The sequence below is a fragment of the Uloborus diversus genome, chromosome 8, assembly GCF_026930045.1.
Source record: "Uloborus diversus isolate 005 chromosome 8, Udiv.v.3.1, whole genome shotgun sequence".
Lineage (NCBI taxonomy): Eukaryota > Metazoa > Arthropoda > Arachnida > Araneae > Uloboridae > Uloborus > Uloborus diversus.
The window spans coordinates 2,209,193-2,227,508 of NC_072738.1; the positions used below are offsets into that span (position 1 = coordinate 2,209,193).

Here is an 18,316-nt window from a genome sequence, read left to right on the forward strand (position 1 = left end):
TTAATCAAAAGGTAACAAATCTGGCCTCTGCACATATTATTTTGAACAAAAGGGGACATATCGTGAAGTAATCTGTAGTACGAAGACTTTTAGATCCAGAGGAAAATATGTCCAAAATCCTCAAATTTTAATCCACTTTTTTTAGGTTCATGTACTTCGATAAGAGAATATGAGAAGATGAAATATTAAAGTTTTGGTGAAATTGGAATTTTCAACATTCTGGTTTTCGTTCAAAAGGGAACATATCCAAAATTAAGATAGCGATATCTCCTTGTTTTTTTTTTACACAAACATTTCTCACTCTGGCCCATGATTTGCTGTGCTCCTGTGCTCAATCAATTCTTTACCTAGAGAAGTTGATAAAACTATTTTGCGCCTCCTAATTTGTTCTTCTCACCTCCTGACCATTTTTGGAAAATAGATACGTTCCTTTTTGATAAATTAGTCCTCAACTCTGTCAGAATTCATTTCGTTCTATGCCAATAATTAATGTTGAATAAATTTTTTATGCAGGCATCCAACAAATCATGAAGTCTGTTCACGTCATCTTCTTCGTTCTAATCATCTCAGGTGTCTTATCCTCGGCAGCACCTAACAAGGACGACACCATGATCACAAAGGCATCAGCCAACCTCTTAAGATTTAAGCGACAGGGGTGCCCCAACTGCGGTGCTGCGACAGGATTCTGCAACATTTTCGGCTGCAACTGCACACCTCCTAGAGGAGCCAGGTGCTGCAGAGGATATCGCTGGGATCAGAGGAGCAGGAGGTGCCGCCAAAGAGCCGGTTAATCCAAGGTTAACGAAGCTAATTTAATTTCGTCTGTCTGAACAAAGAGGCAAATGTGTTCTTTAGATCTTTCGGTTGAACTGATGTTTCGGAAATAAAGATTATCTTTTGCAATCGGAAGCGTTTATTCATTGAATCTATGTAGTATATATTAGCTGTTCGCAGACCACATGGAAATTGATCGTGGACCACAGGTTGAAAATCACTGCTCTACACTTTCCAAATTAAATTCCTAGTACTACTGTGACTTTTTTATTTATAGGATTGAAACAATTTCGTATTATCAAGAACATAATGCTTGCGAGGAAGCTGGTGTGATGAATCTTTTCCCCCTATATTTACAACTAGCAGCACGGCGATGCCCGTGCTAAGAATTTAAAAAAAGTCTGCTGAATTTAAAAAAAAAAAAAAAAAATTCACGCCCCTCCCCTTCCCCGCCCACATCTGATGTCAAATGATCATTTTTCTTCTACTAAAATGCGTACACACCTTTTCAAAAAAAAAAACGTATTGGAGTCTTTTTGGAATTTAAAACTATTCGCCAAGAGATTAACAGTAGTTTTAAAACTCAAAATAATCCTTCAACTACATAGTTCATCGCTTAATGCGCCAAGCAACCACGATACCGTAACACTGCCCTTTAGCGAGTGAAAAGGGTTTTTTCTGCAATTTAAAATGTTTCGCCAAATAAACTATACGAAAAACGTTGTAAAGAACAGTCAAAATTGAATAATACGACAAATCAAATTATTTATTTAGATAAGTAACTATCTTCAACTATAAGAACAAAAACAAACGTTGATGAAATAAGGAAAAGAAAACCCAATAGAAAATCCTATAAAAATAAAATATGACCTGAATATCGAAAAATAATGCCTTCGAAAATCGTTCGCTGACCACAACAGTCCCCCAATAACGCCACGCGTCTGAGCTGCGCGGTATACGCTTTTTGTCAGCAGGGAACCTCTCTGCTGCAGAAATGCATCGACAAGATTTCGCTTTCACTGATGCCATCAATTCGTCTGTAATCAAAGAAGGTGGCCGGAGCGCTCCTCATCATAGACGTTGTCACGGCCATGCATCTTTGAATTCTCTTACCCATTTACGCACTTTGCTTTCACTCATAACAGTATCACCGTACACTTCGCAATTCTGTCGATTAATTTCTGCAGCAGACAGCCTCCTTGTTGACAAAAAACGCATCACTGAGCGACCCTCACATGCGGCGGGCGAGTTGGTAACCTTAAACATTATGAAAGGCATAGAACTGAACCGTACAGGTTGGCTACAGAGCTGAAAATGAGCACAGTGTTTCCCGAGGCATGCCAGTGAACGACGCACGTGTTCGGTGCGGTATGCGCGCGAACTACTGGTGTCTAAAACAAAACGTACCTAAATTTAAAAACACGCCTCGTAAAGTAAGAACATTAAAATTGGCTCATATTACCAGGACTGCGGAGTCCGAAGTTGAAGGTTTAAAATACCAAAAGAGTTGGATTTTATCATTTTCCCTCAAAATTCGCGACTCTGCCAGCGTTTGAGGAGTCGAACTGACTTCGGGGTTAAAGGAGTCGGAGGCTCTTAAACTCCCGGAATGGATCCTATTCCGACTCCGTAGCCTTGCATATAACAGTTCATTAATATACTACAAATTTTCTGGTCCCTGAAACTGTTTTAATCAGTTTTATCTTTTGCGGATCAAAAAAAGGTTGGAAAATGCTGTTCTATAGAACAAATGTCTGTTCGTTTAAGTTCTTTTTAGTTATCCTTTATTCGTTCTCAGTCCTCTACAGCACTTGCTTGTCTTGGTGTTCAGCAGTTACAGCCAAAAATGATGCAGAAATTCCCCAGAGCACCAATCCTTCCCCTTTCGCTCGAATCTCAAATGCTTGGTGGTTGTCTCACCAATCATGTTATTGTTCTTATTAAGGAGTGCTGAAGATAACTAGAACAAGAGGGACGACGTGAATGAACTTCTTGATTTGATTGGAATTATATTAAAAAGATGAGCAGTGTATTAAGTGTTATTGTGAGGCTCATTGAAATCATTAAAGATAGATATGAAGGACACGCACTTATTGTAAACCCTTACTGATCGTAATACTAAAACTAACTAACTGATAATGACCAACAAAAAGCCAATTATACTGATTATAGCTCATACAATTAGAAAAAACTAAAGTAAAAAATAACAATAGGCATGATTTTAGAGAGACAATAATGTCCAATGATACCTGGTGTTTACACCAAGGATTTAAATTTAGCAATATAAATGAATACTATACCTTTATCACGATAATTGACATTGAAAATAAACAAAAAGGGTTGCAACATTTGCTATATTTATGTTGTGTAGTTGAATGGGAGATTCATTTAGAATTTAAAGTGGGCTAGTTGGCCGAGTTTTTGTTCCATTAAACATTTGATTTCGTTTCAACCAAAACTTACACATGGAATTTACACAAGAAAAAAAACATAACTCTTTCCTATGACTTCCATTGAGTGCTGTTCTTTCAAATGTGCTTTACGCATCCGACCTATCAAAAGTGTTCTTAGAAAAACGCGGATGGCAGGGTACATTCATAAGTCTAAACAGACCTATTCAACAAGTCGTCCTGTTTTCAGTCACTACTTTTCATTCCAAACATACCATAAGTGCTTTTCGTGTTGCACCAACAATTAATGGTTAATGTCTTCTTTTCTCTACAGGTCTCCAACCAATCATGAAGTTCGTTCATGTCATCCTCCTCGTTCTAATAGTCTCGGGTGTCTTATCCTCCTCAGTTTCTAACAAGGACACCGACACGATTGCAGAGACATCCACCAACCACTTAAGATTCAAACGACAGGGCGGTGGGACTGCTGGACAAGCGTCAGGATTCTGCAACATTTTCGGATGCAATTGCAGACCGCCAAGAGGAGCCAGGTGTTGCAGAGGATATCGCTGGGATCGAAGAAACAGGAGGTGCCGCAGAAGAAGTTAAACGTGGAGTGAAATGTGTTCTATAGATTAATATGTGACCCTATGTGTGACCATATGTAGTTGAATCAGTTGAACCGACTTGGAAATAAAGTTTTGCTTTTGCATTCGAAAGCGTTTATTCACTGAGTAGTATGCAAGCGCAAAATGATCTACACTCTGTTCACGGAACACAAGAACCGAAAGTTAAAAATAAGGTTTCAAGAAGGTTTGTCGTTATGCCACTTTTGCGGATTTTATCTGGAATAAAAAAAAATAACCAATCGGATTCACATTCGTCGTCTGTTTGGCACCAACTTGCTCTTTTAAAACCCAAGTACGTAATTGAGGTCACCAAGTGGCGCAATTCTTTGTTTACATATAGTCTGTCTTTCCTGTGAATGAAGTTTAATCGAGTCCCATGCAGGTGTAGGACATCTTTCTTTCTCCTAAGAGCATCTTTCTTTTTCTCCTTTTCTCTTTCTTTACTGGGAACTCAGTACCCGGTAAAGAAAGATGGCAACTAATTCTCCCTTTCAATGTGAAAATTGAAGTTAATCTTAATATTTTTTGCGAAAAAGTATGGGTTTAGGAAGAAAACTTGTTAAAATAATTAATATTAAAAACTGAATTGCAGCTAGTTAAAACGAGTGACATTTAACGTAATTACTTTGAAATAATGGTTTCCAAAAGTTGGTAGGAAAAAATAGAGTCGTGTGGAATAAGTGGTTTTGAAATATCTTTGATTCTACCTCTTACACTTTGGCAAACATTTTGTGCTTACTGTTTTTTGGAAGGGATCATGAGCAGAAAGAAAAGGATATCAAAGCTTTATCCGGCTGAAATGTACAGTATTATTGATGCATTGTTATTTTTCACAATACAAGTATCTTGATGAAAGAATGAATGGTAATATAGCTAACGGGGTCTTAAAAAATATTAAACGTATTCTGTGAATAACAAACAACGGGAGCAATATTTTATTTTGAAATAAATTCATAGAAATAAATTTTTGGTTAATCATTTGACTTATTATTTTTGCAACTTCGCCTAGGTCTAGCAACAGAAAGTATTATGCAACCTTTTAGTTAAATTATTTTGAATAAAAGTTCGCTAGGCATATCGTGTGCCCCCAGGTTCAGCCTTCTTCCTCCACATGCTCTAAAGTGCACCCTATATTCGCAATGAAATTTTAGAATTTCATACTGCTAGACTAAACACTAAAACTTATTAAACACTTGTTTTATAAAGAAAAAAAAAAACAAATTTCATTATATTTCCTTTCATTTGAACATATTTTTAACCGACTTCAAAAAAGGAGGGTATGATTTCATATTGCGGCTTTTTATGTACATTTTCGAATTATTCCAACAGTACTGAACCGATTTGATTTTTTTTTTTTTGTTTGGAAGGGTATACTACCCAGATGGTCCCATTATAATTTGGTCTGGATCTGATAAGGGGTCCAGGAGAAATCCAAGAAACTTTAAATTTCATACCTCACGGTCACGTGGTTTTGCTGTGATCGGTTATTTTCACACCTAAGGTTTTGGCTTTCTCTTGAACGATATTTAATTCTCGCGGCACATGGATGATTAATTTTCGCAACGCTGCGCCGCATGGTAATTTTTTATTATAGGTGTTACTATGTTACTAATGTATTTATTATTTAATGTCATTAAAAACTTATAGAAGTCCTGCATGAAAAATACTCGACATGTTTTCAAAATAAAAAACTTAATAAAGACTCAAAACTCATCTGAATATTAGATCGGGCTGCTATGTAAGTACATCTGCAAAAACTGAGATTTAATTTAAAATCTCGGGAAAAAATTTAAAACTATCTCGAGATGTACCGAGCCCCAATGTGAGTAAATTTACCCTATTACTTAAATTTTCTGAATTTTGGTACGGATGAATTTTACTCTTATAAGTATCTTAGCCATATTTAGATGTCAAAATAGTATTGCGAAATTTCCCTTTTCTAAAGCTGGATGAACTCTGTAAAAGTTGTTTCTCTGCTAATGTAGTATCGATACAGAGAAAACAACTTTTCCTCTCCGCAACACCAAAGTTTCATTAAAGCGTAAATCATCAGGGGTTCTCGAAGTTGGTACCACGGCACCCCCCCCCCCCATGATATCAATAATTAATTTATATTAAAACTAGACCAGGGTGTCGGGGGAAAATTCTAACTCTCCAAAGGGTGCCTCGGATCGGAAAAGTTAGAGAAATTCGCGATTTATAGGGGTAATAACTATTTAGCGGTTGCAGAATAGGTTGGGCCGAAAATATGGAAATTTTCGAAAAAAAAAAAAAAAAAAAACTTCTAATAGCAAAAAAAAAATGTGTATTGCCATCCTAAACACGGGAAAACTTATTTGGAAAAAATAATTAATATTTATGTCTTTTGATCGCGCAATGGCTGCAAAGCTTGAATTTTCAAGTATTTTTATGAAAATCCAAATGTTTAAAATGTTTATTCTAAAACCATTTAAATGCTTCATTTTAACATTCTTTTCATATATCTTTGAACATATTTACATTCTTTTACAGCTTTTATTTCGCACATGAGCTGCAAAGTTTCGCCAAATGAACAAAAATCGACGTTTTTAGCTTATTTTGCACATTGCAGTATTTCGTGTTTTTAGATTCCAGTTTAAATTTTTTCACAATAAATGTGCAAGGTACTAACTACTTTTTGTTGGAAACGAAATTAGATGTTATTGCATTAACAACCCAGAACCCACCACAAGTAGGGGGTGGCACTTTGTGTTCCACCCTGCAATTTCTAAGAACTTATACATTTGTAAAAAAAAAAAAAAAATGTTCTCAAATAATTATATTAGTTTAAACAAGTTTCTAAGTTTGGATCAAGGTTTGAAGTTTGGCTTATGACTTAATTTTTGCATTGATGATCGAAAGTATAAAGTTTTTTACATAAATTCATATCTTGTCTCATTCCAAAATCCCAACCTACCCGACTAAGTAATCAGTTTAATAGCCCTCTCAACAGCCTGAGTGGTATAATTATAAATTTTTTGCATAATTATATATTATGTTAATTTGTAAAATTGCATATTATTAACTTAGATGGAACTCAACCGGAAGAAATTGAAGCTTTAAAAACTGACTTAAAAAGTCTCTCTAAAACAAAGGAATAATGAGAACGAACTAGATCTATTTTCGTCGTCATGGTAAACTGAAAAATCAAAAGAACATCAACTACGGTCGAGTGAAGATACTAAGCAATTCGTGATTGTTAATATATGTATATACATGTGCACAGGGGGGGGGGGGAGAAGGGATAACTGTTGGTCCCAGGCCCGAACCTGACGGAGGCCCGAGATTTTTAAAATGAGAAGTGAAATATATGTAGGGACGTACTGGTAAACAATATGGAGGGGCCTCGTAAAAGTCGTTTGTAACTGGCTCGAAGATTTCTGTGCACGCCCCTGGGGAAGGGAAGTTTTACTGTGGATATATCATCTGCGCATCTGCACAAATGTCTGATTGCGTCTATGCGCAATTAACTGCAAATTAATGATAACATTAAGATGATTTAAGAGGAAGAAACAAGTTTTAAACTAAATAAATAATACTGTGCATAAACACTGTGGAAAAATTAACGCCGAGCAAAGTGTACCAACTGATTAATAAAATTAGAAAACAAGTCTTTACAGAAACGAAATTTTGGGATATTTTTTCTCTTGAAATTTCTTGATCCATCTTCACCTTTTTTTACGGAGTGTGCTCATTTGCAAACGCATATACAATCACCGCACATACACATGCGAAAATATACTCACTATCTTTATGAAAAATTCCTTTTTTACTAAGAATCAAAACTCCCGTTCTCTGCTTAAAAAAGAAGAAAAAACTTACCGCTACAATATTTAACTCGAAGTTACTCGCTCCTAGTTGCTTCAAATAAAGCCAGTATAATAAACTTTTCTCAAAAAAAAAATCTGTGCTTCAAAGCCAGACTAACGTAACACCAAGGCTGCCATTAGGAGTTTTTGAAAACACAAAGATTGAGCTCGTAAAGTTCATTAGATAGAAGAAAAAAAACCAAGATAGTATAATAAGAATTCTCATTCACTTTTTACGCAATTGCTACTATTGTAGTTGGTCAATTATTAAATGAGAAATGATAAAGTGAACAATTGTGATATCAAATGCCAAAATTGAATTTTCAATAACTATTTCATCGGAACAAAACCTTTGAAAACGGTGTAAAACCTTCTACTTCACAAAAAAAGGCTAATGTCTTGATTAGATACAACCATTAGATACAAGATATGCAAGAAAACTGTATAGCATAAAGAGAGAAATAACATCGAGGGCCAGAGCAAAAAGTTTTTTTTTTTTTACCTATGCAAACTTTTTGAAAATTTCAAACATATGCAATCTAGATTGGTTTCTCAAAAAGCTAAATTTTAGAGAAAATATTTTGTTTCATATTGTCAATATTTAATGCATCTTCTTCGTGAATTAAATCCAAGAATTTCAAACAAAACCCCCGTTAGCCCAAGGTCTGCTGAATACCCAATATATTGGTGAAAACCTCGACCCCTGATTGTCTTGCTTATTACTACTTTGCAGGAGAGCGTAAAAACGTTTTTGTGGTGCATAAAAAGATTGAGATTCACCCAGATTTGCCGAACGATGATAATTTTGCCTAATCGTCAAACAAAACTTCCGAATAAGGACATTTTTCTGGAAAGTCATAGTGACCTCCCAGTGGGGCACCCATGAACTCGCTCCCTTATAACATTCGTGATTATTGGATTCACGCTTGTCTGACCCTGAGGCACAGAAATTAAGAATCCATTGAAAAAGTCATTATACAAGCAGAATACTTTTTTGTTTTGAAATTATGCAACTACTATCACTGAATTACTTTGGGGTTTTGTCTGGTACTCTTGTTCTACAAAGGGCAATGGACAAAGTTTTAATTTTTTCTCGTCAGAATGATTGTTTGAGTACGCAACGATTACCAAGAGTTGAAAACCTGAAACAGGAAGGGGTGGTGGACGCGTTCCGTATACATAAGAGGCGCACAAAGAGTAAACAGAGAAGTATTCGAAAGAACCTTGAAAATTTCATCAGCAATGCGTCTCAGTCATTTGAATTGTTACCTGCAAAGAAACAGCTCTTGTCAAGACATCAGGTATAGTTTTCTTTTTAAAATTCTGATTTTTTTTGTCTAATACAAGGTGCGGGAAGACATTTCATGCTGTAAAAACTTGCATAGAAATTTTCTTTCCAACTTTCAGAAGCAAAATTTAAGGATGCAATTGAATATAAAAATAACCATAGGTGGACCATGCTACACTGAGCAAGTGGTTAAATCTTTCAGAAACCATGTTAAACTGAATTTGCATATAAGCTCCGGGCCGCCGGTCAAGGGGGGCCCCAAGTCAGTTTGGTCTCCGGGCTTCCCTCACCCCGTAAAACTTGTAAAATATATGTTGCTCCTTTTCGAGCTGGGCTCCTATTTTCCGACTTGGCTGACCTCGGCTCTCGTCGGCCCTGTATAAACCTAAAGAAATTATGTGTCTGGGGTATAAATGTTTTCCCTGATTTCTAGGAATTTAGAGTTTTTGTCGGTGCTGGTTAATATGCAAGGGCTGATAGAAAAATATCCAACTTATTATTATTGAGAAATCACGATTGCTTATTGTTCTCACTTGACTGCTTTGGCGTCTTATCATTTTATTTTCCCGCCAGCACCACCGCCTCACGATGCTGCTCCTCTAGCGAAAACCGTCTCCGGGTTGCGTCACTTACTTGCCTACACTTACACCTACACACACATACACCTACACACACACATACACCTACACACATACATCTACACACACATACACCTACAGACATATATCTACACACACATACACCTACACACAAAGACATACACACACGCATACATACAGACACACAAACACATACACACACCTACACATACACAGAACTACCCACACACACATGCCTACACACATTCACAAACCGCCCACACCCAAACATACCCCCCCCCCCCACACACACACGCCTATATATATACACACACACACACACTCGTGATTGCGAAAAACATTTGAATTCAAGATGTCAAAGTTCAAATTAATTTCTTTTATTATTATTATTTTTTTTTGTAAAATCTTGATAGATATAAATAAAGCGCGATGTGGATTTTTCCCCCGTCTGTCAATAGCGTCTGTCACTGGGAAACAAGACTCCTGTAGTTCAATAGGCTCCTTGCTCTCCTGACTTAGCACATCGCGATTTCTGGCTGTTCCCCAAACTCTGGAAGTGATTGAAAGGTTATTTATGCTCCAGTCGTTTCGTCTATTTACTTGAAATTACCAAAGCCGACGAAGGAACTAAACTTTGCGTCAGTCAACGCCCTAAAACAAAAACATGGATAAAGTTTTAAAACTTTTTTGCACAGATCACGTTAAATTTCATCACAGTGATTTTTTTTGCACATATTTGGGATTCGTGGGATCTTTTTCTGTGTCATAGTACTTAGTCAAAAAAAAAAAAAAAAAAAAATCTGAAATTTTTTTTTTGCGAGTTCAAGCATCATTTTTCAAAGAAGTGCTTCCAAGTTATTTTTTATTATTTTTTTATGATGATTCATTTTTCACTTATAATTTAACTTCAAGTTCATATAGCAACAAGAATTTTTGTTAAAATATTATTAATAAATGTTTAAGAGGAGGGGTCCCACTTACCCCGTACATTTTTGCTATAATGGGTAAGTGGGTCGTCTCACTATGGGGTAAGTGGGTCCTCCTATAATTTTAAGGATTTCAAAATCAACTAAAATACAAGACAACTATGAGGACTTAGTAGGAATTGATAGTTCAGCTACAAAAACTGCTAAAGCTGGTGATTATGTACTTGTGAAACATACATGAAAAAAATCATTAAGATTTAAGTAGGCATACTGTTGGAAGTTGATGATATAAATTAAATAATACTGTTGAATTTGCAAGAACAAATATATACATAATAACTTTTTATTAGCATTGTGCAGATGATGTTAGAATAAGTACCGAGGATGAAGCGATAAGGGTTCCTCCTTAGCCAACTTTTCATAGACGCAGTCATTTAGTGTTTTCGATTTCTTTTTCAATTTTATTTTCAACACACCTTTATATGTAAAAGTAAAATATATCCCCATAGGCTTTCAATAAATTTCACAAATGAAATTGTTTTGTTTTTTGTTTTAAAATTTTCCGTGATAGATTTTAAAAATACTATATATCTCATAGATGGATGCAGTTACAAAAAATAAATTCACAATAAAAAATTTACATACTTTACCATGTAAGACCCCCTTACCCCTTTTTTAGAAATGCTTCATTTTAATTAAAATAAAATGGGGCTGACCCACTTACCCCTTATTATGAGGTATGTGGGACATCCATCCGATTTTTCAAAAAATATAATTGTTAAGAATGTTTAAAGCATCATTTTAGAAAATAATGAATTTTTGCTTATTAATAATGTCCACGATATGGCAATAAATTTAAATTTTTCTGTTTTAAAACTTTTGTATAAGTTTTAAAAAACGAACTATGCTCAAAAAGGGTACCACTTACCCCAAAACACTCACCCTAACTTCAAATATTACCTTCCTAAGTTTAAGAAATATTTTTAATTTCAAAAGAAACTACAGAAGTATGAATGCTACACTCTGCTAGCAAGGTTATAATAGGGGAATCAATGAATCATATACCATTTTTCGATTTTTTTAGAAAGGAAATCCAACTCTAATTTCATGTTAATTATAGGAACGATTTCTCAGTATATTTCTCTTTTAAAACAATATTCACTTTTATGATAAATATACGCAATAAAGAATGAAAATTAAAAATAAATATTTTACCATGTTGTCCATTCATGGCTACTGGTTGCTATGGATGGACCACATTCTTAAATTAAAAAAATCAATGCGTAACTTACAAATATTTATAACAGGTGATCAATAAACAATACAAGTAACAATAAGTGATAGAAAAATGGATTTATTTTCTAAAATGTTTTATTTTTGGATAAGAGGAACATAAAAAGCACCCCAGCACTCACACAACACACAGTTGTTGTCATCACACCTGGTTCACCAATTGATATTCTTCCAACCTGTGCAACACTGATCTTAGCTAATATCTTTTCAACCTCTTTTGAACTGTTGATAATTTTGTTAAATCGATTTTGAAAATTTTCGTTCGAAGCAAGATTGAACTTGCTCTCTAAAATGTCAGAGAACATTTTTGACCATTTTAATACTGAAACCAGAAGCTTAAGTCTCAAACTACCAGAGAATAAAGTACTATCAGACTTTTCGTATTAATTAAATCTGTGGGACAGTTATTTTTCTCAGTCTCTAGAAAGACCAATTCCCCCAATTTTTCGGAAGTAATTTGAAAAACTTCTGTTCTAGTTTCAAAATGTGATTTACTAATCATACTCCTATTTCGCAGAGCTTATCTTCTAAATTTTTAATAAGTAACTAAGGTAACAACAAACCGGTTTTATTTTCTATGCGAATGTTTAAAGTTGGTTTCAGGACTCTATATTGTAGGCAGACTTCGCTAAGGTCCATACCACCATTTATATAAGCTACTGTAGCACGTTACATGCTCTTACCTGTCCACTGGCCATATTTTACGAACTTAGGACTTTTCTTTTTGGAACAGCAAACGTATTTGAAACTGTATTATTATGATCTAACCAATTTTATTTAAAAAAAAAAAATTGCCTTCAAATTATAATTAAGTATAAGAATTTTCATGAACTACTGAGACTATTTTTTTTATTGTCAGATTTATTTTAAAACAATTGAACAATTTTCAAAGGTAATTGAGCTGAAGTTACAACAATATTTGAGATTTTCAATGAATGAACCACTTTGTCAGGAAACACCTAGTGGTCCAATGACAGCAATTGCGTCATTTTGAATATTCTTATTGGTGTTACTGCTGTGACGAATCATAATGAAACGTGAAGTATGGAAAATTGTAATTGAAAAGGAATTTTTTTAAGTCAATGTTTACGTTTAATGGATCAGTGATATTCAGAGCATGTTATAACTAAATGAAAATCTCAATAATAGTAAGACAATCTAGTAAGTAGAAATCTTTTCTACTTACTACTTTTCACTAGTATAAGTAGAAATCTTTTCTGACCGATTAACAATATGATTAAATAATTTTAGCTACTTGACGACTCTGCAGTAGATTGTTTTCAGACAAAGGAAGGTACTAAAACTGATTACGCGTCTGCACTAACTCTGGTACGGGAAATATCTTCGCGGTCTAGTCATGGAACCGGTTCATTGACGGCAACCTTCCCCTATTCGTTTTCTACTTTTGACTTTTAAAGAAAAATCGGCAACACTATACACAACTTCTTCTTCCAGTCTTTCTGAAGTTACTGCTTGGAAGATACTCTTGAATACTGATTCAAAGTTGCTGAAACATCTGGTCCCACATTTTGATATTCTGTGCCATGGAATAAGTGATTCAAATTTCGCGATGCTATGAAATAAATATGAAGAGCACTTCAGCATTTCGAAATTTTATTTTTCTGGTTCAAAACTGTTCTAATTTTTATTAAAATAACTTATTTTGCATATCATTCCTCACATGGCTTAAAGTTACTCTGAGTGGCAGAAGCACCCAATGAGAGGTCACGAGAAGTCGGTGTGACCTAACACAAAGTATTTAAATTTAGACGATTCATCAAATTTGTACGCATGGCAATATTTTTTTTAATGATGCCTAATTTATCTTCTCATTAGATGAAATTACGAGTCTACGCTACTATTTTATCATTAGGTAAAGTTCAGTTTCATTCTTCGGTAAACTGAGAATTTCCTCCTACCCAAAAATAGGAGTTCGGGGTGGCCCTGGTGTCATAAATTTGTTCATAATTCATTTTAAGTGCTTTTTGTAATTATCATTTCTGAGTTTTGAATAAATCAAGTGTTTTTCTTTAGCTTTATTCCAAAAACTACTACTAAAATATACCATTAATAATATATACAAGATGTAGTTAAAACAAAAAACTGTGCAGAATGCATAATTCGGGAAAACTAAAATGTTTCATGTGTACACAAAAGGAATTTCACTAAATAAAATACAGCCAGCAATAAAATTTTGAATTCAGAAAATAGTTCCTAGTTGCTTAACTCTAAAATAAAATAATTACACTTGTTTGAACCTTTATTTCCCAAGTACATCCATTTATTTGACGTATGACCACTTTGCCCCATTCATCCCCACCAGACCCCACTGCTATCTAACGATAACACTTTCACCACCGTATCCCCACCACCACTTATACAGAGCCTGCTCCAAATACGGGGGGGGGGGGGGTGACATGCTTCACCTTGTGTTTTACATACGTTCACAACCTATGTTTTCAAATTTCAATTTAAGGTAAGAGTGACATCAAATTTTTCGTGTAAAACCGAGTTTTAAATGTTTGTTGATAAAATAAATTCTGAGATTATATTTTCCCTCCAGAAAATCTATCAGATTTTCCTTCAATGGTGATTGCAGTTACGATTTGCTGTTCTATATGCAAGTGAATAAAAGTTATAGACATTACTTTGTTGTAAAACTTCTTATGTTGACATATTGAAAACAGTTTATGCTCCTATTAATAAAACTTTCGCCTCCAGCAAATTATTCAATAAATTATTTAATTCCTTGCGAAATAAAAATTCTACTTGATCTGCCTTGCTCTCATCTACGATCTGCGTCTCTTTTTAGAAATTAATTCAAAATCAATTATCAATTTTCGCCGCTTAAACAGGAACGTTTAAGCTTTGTTACTGTTTTAACAATATCTAGAGATACAAAGAGGATTATTTATCATTTCAAAATGACAACGGACCAATTATTCGAATTTTGAATTTTTTTTTTCAACTGAACATTTTACGAATAGCACTCTATATCATGGGTGGGGAACTTTTTTCCATAGAAAAGGTCACATTAAATTTGCAGCTCTGCAAAAGGATACTTGAATGAAATCTTACAGGATATTGTTCAATACCCATTATCCTATTCTTAAACAAAATACTGTATTATGTCATACAAATTTAATAACAACACTTATGTACGGTCAGTATCGTAGCCAGGAAAAAAAATGGAAATAGATATAGTTACTTTTGTATTCAGTAAGTTACCGCCCTATAGCCAGGGCTAAGGCAGAAATACACCGCCAGCTCAGTCAATTCCAGCCGCGGAATGCAGTTTCGTGCTTCTTAGCACTCATCAGCCCGGCATAGGAGTGACTGAGCTGGAGGTGGAAAACCTCTTAAGGAAGCCAAGAGTGCCAAACAAACTGGTAGCTAATATAGAATTAGCACTGACCAGACGAGTGACCGAAATTATGGTTCGGTTCAACTCGAATGTTGCAGGCAAGGCAGGTATATTCAGTAAGTTACCGCCCTATAGCCAGGGCTAAGGCAGAAATACACCGCCAGCTCAGTTAATTCCAGCCGAGGACTGCAGTTTCGTGCTTCTTAGCACTCATCAGCCCGGCATAGGAGTGACTGAGCTGGAGGTGGAAAACTTCTTAAGGAAACCAAGAGTGCCAAACAAACTGGTAGCTAATACAGAATTGTTCACATTTCTATGGTCAAAGAAGGAATAGACATAGTTACTTTTGATTCATTTCTACGATCAAAGAAGGAGTAGACATAGTTACTTTTGGTTCATTACTATGTTCAAAAAAGAAAACATTCTGAGTTTCGGACAGTAATATATCTCCAAACCTCCCGTAACCAAAAGAGCATCAACGTTTTGTGTGGCAAAGTATTGTAATTTTCTTAAAAATTGCAACTGTCTGGTACGGCCATTGAAGAAAAAAAAATTTACAAAAGCCGCATGCAGTGATAAGGCCGATAATAGATAGGACATCGGAATCGGGTTCGACTGCTGTCTTCCATAAAATATCCACTATTGAGTACATGTGGCGAACATGCTTTTGAAATTAGTAGGTCCGAAAGTTTAGTGATCGATAACGTGCAGTTATTATAGGTGCAGGGTTCCCGGAGACTCTCCTTTTCCTTCAGAACCAAACCTAAGTTGCTGAGGAACAGCTTGATGATGTTGCTATCTACCGGTTTAAACCACAAAGTAAGACTCCTGCTTGGGGTTGACTTGCTACGCGAGTTTGAGATAAAAAAGTGTCATCAGTAAAAGCAATAAGAGCAACAGTTGAGACTATACTTCATTTCGAACCAGTAATGATCTTCATTTTAAGCCAGTGCTTTTCGTTTGAGATATTATATTTATATATTTACAGGTCAGAGGCAACCCAGCCAATCATGAAGCTCGTCATCGTCATACTTTTTGTTCTGGTCGTTTCTGGAGTTTTCTCATTGGCGTACCCAAATAAAAGCGACAGCTTGATTGGCCAGGAAGCGGCCAATCAACCAAGAATGAAGCGGCAGCTGCCCCGACTACATAGACAGGGGGTCGTAAAACCGTTGTGCAACATGTTTGGCTGCAATTGCACGCCACCAAAAGGAGCTAAATGCTGCAGAGGATATCGTTGGGACAGAAGAAGTAAGAGGTGTCGCAAAACAGCATAAACGGAAATGAACAACTCTTATTATATAGAAGTATAGCTCAAGCTTCTGTGTTGAAGTGGTTTCAACTGAGAACACTTCGCTAACTCTGTAAAAACTTGTAGTGCTACTTATCTATTGAAAAGCTTGGTGCTTTTTAAGCACTTTTATTAGACTTGGCCTGATTGTCAGGGAAAAATCTGAATCCTGCTTTTGCTTATATCTCAGCAATCAGACCACTTAGAGACGTCGGGATTCCACTAAATGATTTGCCTTAAGGTACAACTTAACGCTAAAAAATTCAATTCTAAAGTAAAATTATTCTTTCGGTTAGGATGGAAAACAGCAAATAACATGTTCCTTCCTCATTAAATGTTTAAATATAAAACCCATTGTTACAAATTTTGTTGCCTTACAACAGCAATATTAACCGTAATCATAATAAAAAATTTTAATCAAGACTTCTCCAGAGCAAGCATGAAATTTATCCACTATCATTGCTTTCTTAGGATTTTTATCCTCATCTATGCCAATAATCGAAACCAGGGCTAAGTAAAGACACATATTAGGATCTTTATCACGAGTAACTTGTATGTTGTGAAAAATGAATAAGTTTCGCAAACCTTTAATATTAAAACGGTTCTAATTAAATTAGCACATAAACAAATCCTAGAGGGGAACAAGGAACAATTTTTAGTGCCAAATGCTTAAAGTTTTAGAGACTTAATTTTTTTTTTCCTTTTAGTATGAAGCATTTATATGAAAAAAAGAGGTGAAATTCCGAGATGGTAACATCATTCTATTTCTGAAATACATTTACACTAAAAAGAATAAAAGAACAGAATTTTTAGAAAAATACTAAGCACTTTTAATAATGCACTCAAAAGGACAAAATAATTTTTCTGGGTCAGAAAGGACAATTTACGTATTCCTGTACTTTTCGAAAATTCGAAGAAAATGACACAACACACGAAGAAAAGAGCGGTTCTAGTCATTTCAAACCAAACTTTCCCAACAAAAAAAATATGCATGTTTCAACATTCAAAGTTATGATTGAAAGCTAGATAATGATAAAAAAAATAACTTTATGACTTGAACCGCTCTTTTCTTCGTTTGTGGTGTCATTTTCTTGGAATTTTTGAAAACTACAGGAATACTTAAACTGTCTTTTCTGACCCAGACAAGTTATTTTGTTTTTTTTTGAGTGCATTATGAAAAGTGCTTAGTACTTTAAAAGAAATCTGTTATTCTATTATGAATATCGGTTTATTGAAAAATATTTTGCAAAAATGAGAAAGTACATTCAAGTCATTAAAAACGAGGTAACATGAAAGATATATATACATTAAAAAAGAAAAAAGCTGTAGTTTAACGGCAGCGTTGAATGTATTTGCAATATTGCTGATGTCGTAAAAATGTTGCTGAATGTTGCTGAATGCTGAATATTGATAATACAATCATAGATGCAGAACCAAGAGCAGGATGCAACAAAAAATATCACTTCGACAGGAGAGCAAGGCACTACCACGAAATGTTTCTCGGTTAAACTTTGTCGTTATCGTTGTAGAGACTGCTGATCGCGTGTAAACCAAATCAGTTTTTAACTTAAACCGAGATTTTCTTCACTCAAATATTTTAGAAGATTCAGTCAAACTCGTTTGTAATGAGTAAAAGAGGATCTCGATATTTGTTTATTACAACCGAGTGCTTGTAAAAAAATGGGTTAGTGGAAAAAATTCATAAAAAGTACTTGCTTTGTTAGTTTTTTTTATTTTAATTTCTCTGCGGAAACAAAGACGATGATTAATTTACTTTAAATTTTTCTTTTTTTTTTCGTTTTCTCTGTGAGTGTTATTGATTTTCAAGAAACACTCTTGGCTTAGAAAACATTGTCATTTGCACAACAGGATTCGAAAAAAAAAAAAAAAATTGACGCTTTACTGCCCATCAAAAGCCATTGACTATATTAAGGG

At 34.9% G+C, this 18,316-nt stretch overlaps 1 protein-coding gene and 1 long non-coding RNA gene across 4 annotated transcripts in view; both read left to right on the forward strand.

Annotated features, from left to right (window-relative positions):
• The window catches only part of LOC129227421 (uncharacterized), a 34,407-nt gene extending 30,530 nt beyond the window's left edge, over positions 1–3,877 (forward strand). For 2 of the 3 annotated variants that reach the window (XR_008580836.1, XR_008580835.1), the window contains one exon: positions 514–909. This is a non-coding gene — a long non-coding RNA (uncharacterized LOC129227421). Of the gene's footprint in view, positions 1–513; positions 910–3,498 lie in introns of those variants that run through there. The other variant, XR_008580837.1, reaches the window with a different exon arrangement.
• A 4,969-nt stretch (positions 3,878–8,846) lies between these two features.
• The window catches only part of LOC129227450 (uncharacterized), a 39,513-nt gene continuing 30,043 nt past the window's right edge, over positions 8,847–18,316 (forward strand). Inside the window, exon 1 of the mRNA XM_054862011.1 lies at positions 8,847–8,921. The gene's annotated coding sequence lies outside the window, so the exon portion shown is untranslated. The remainder of the gene's footprint in view (positions 8,922–18,316) is intronic.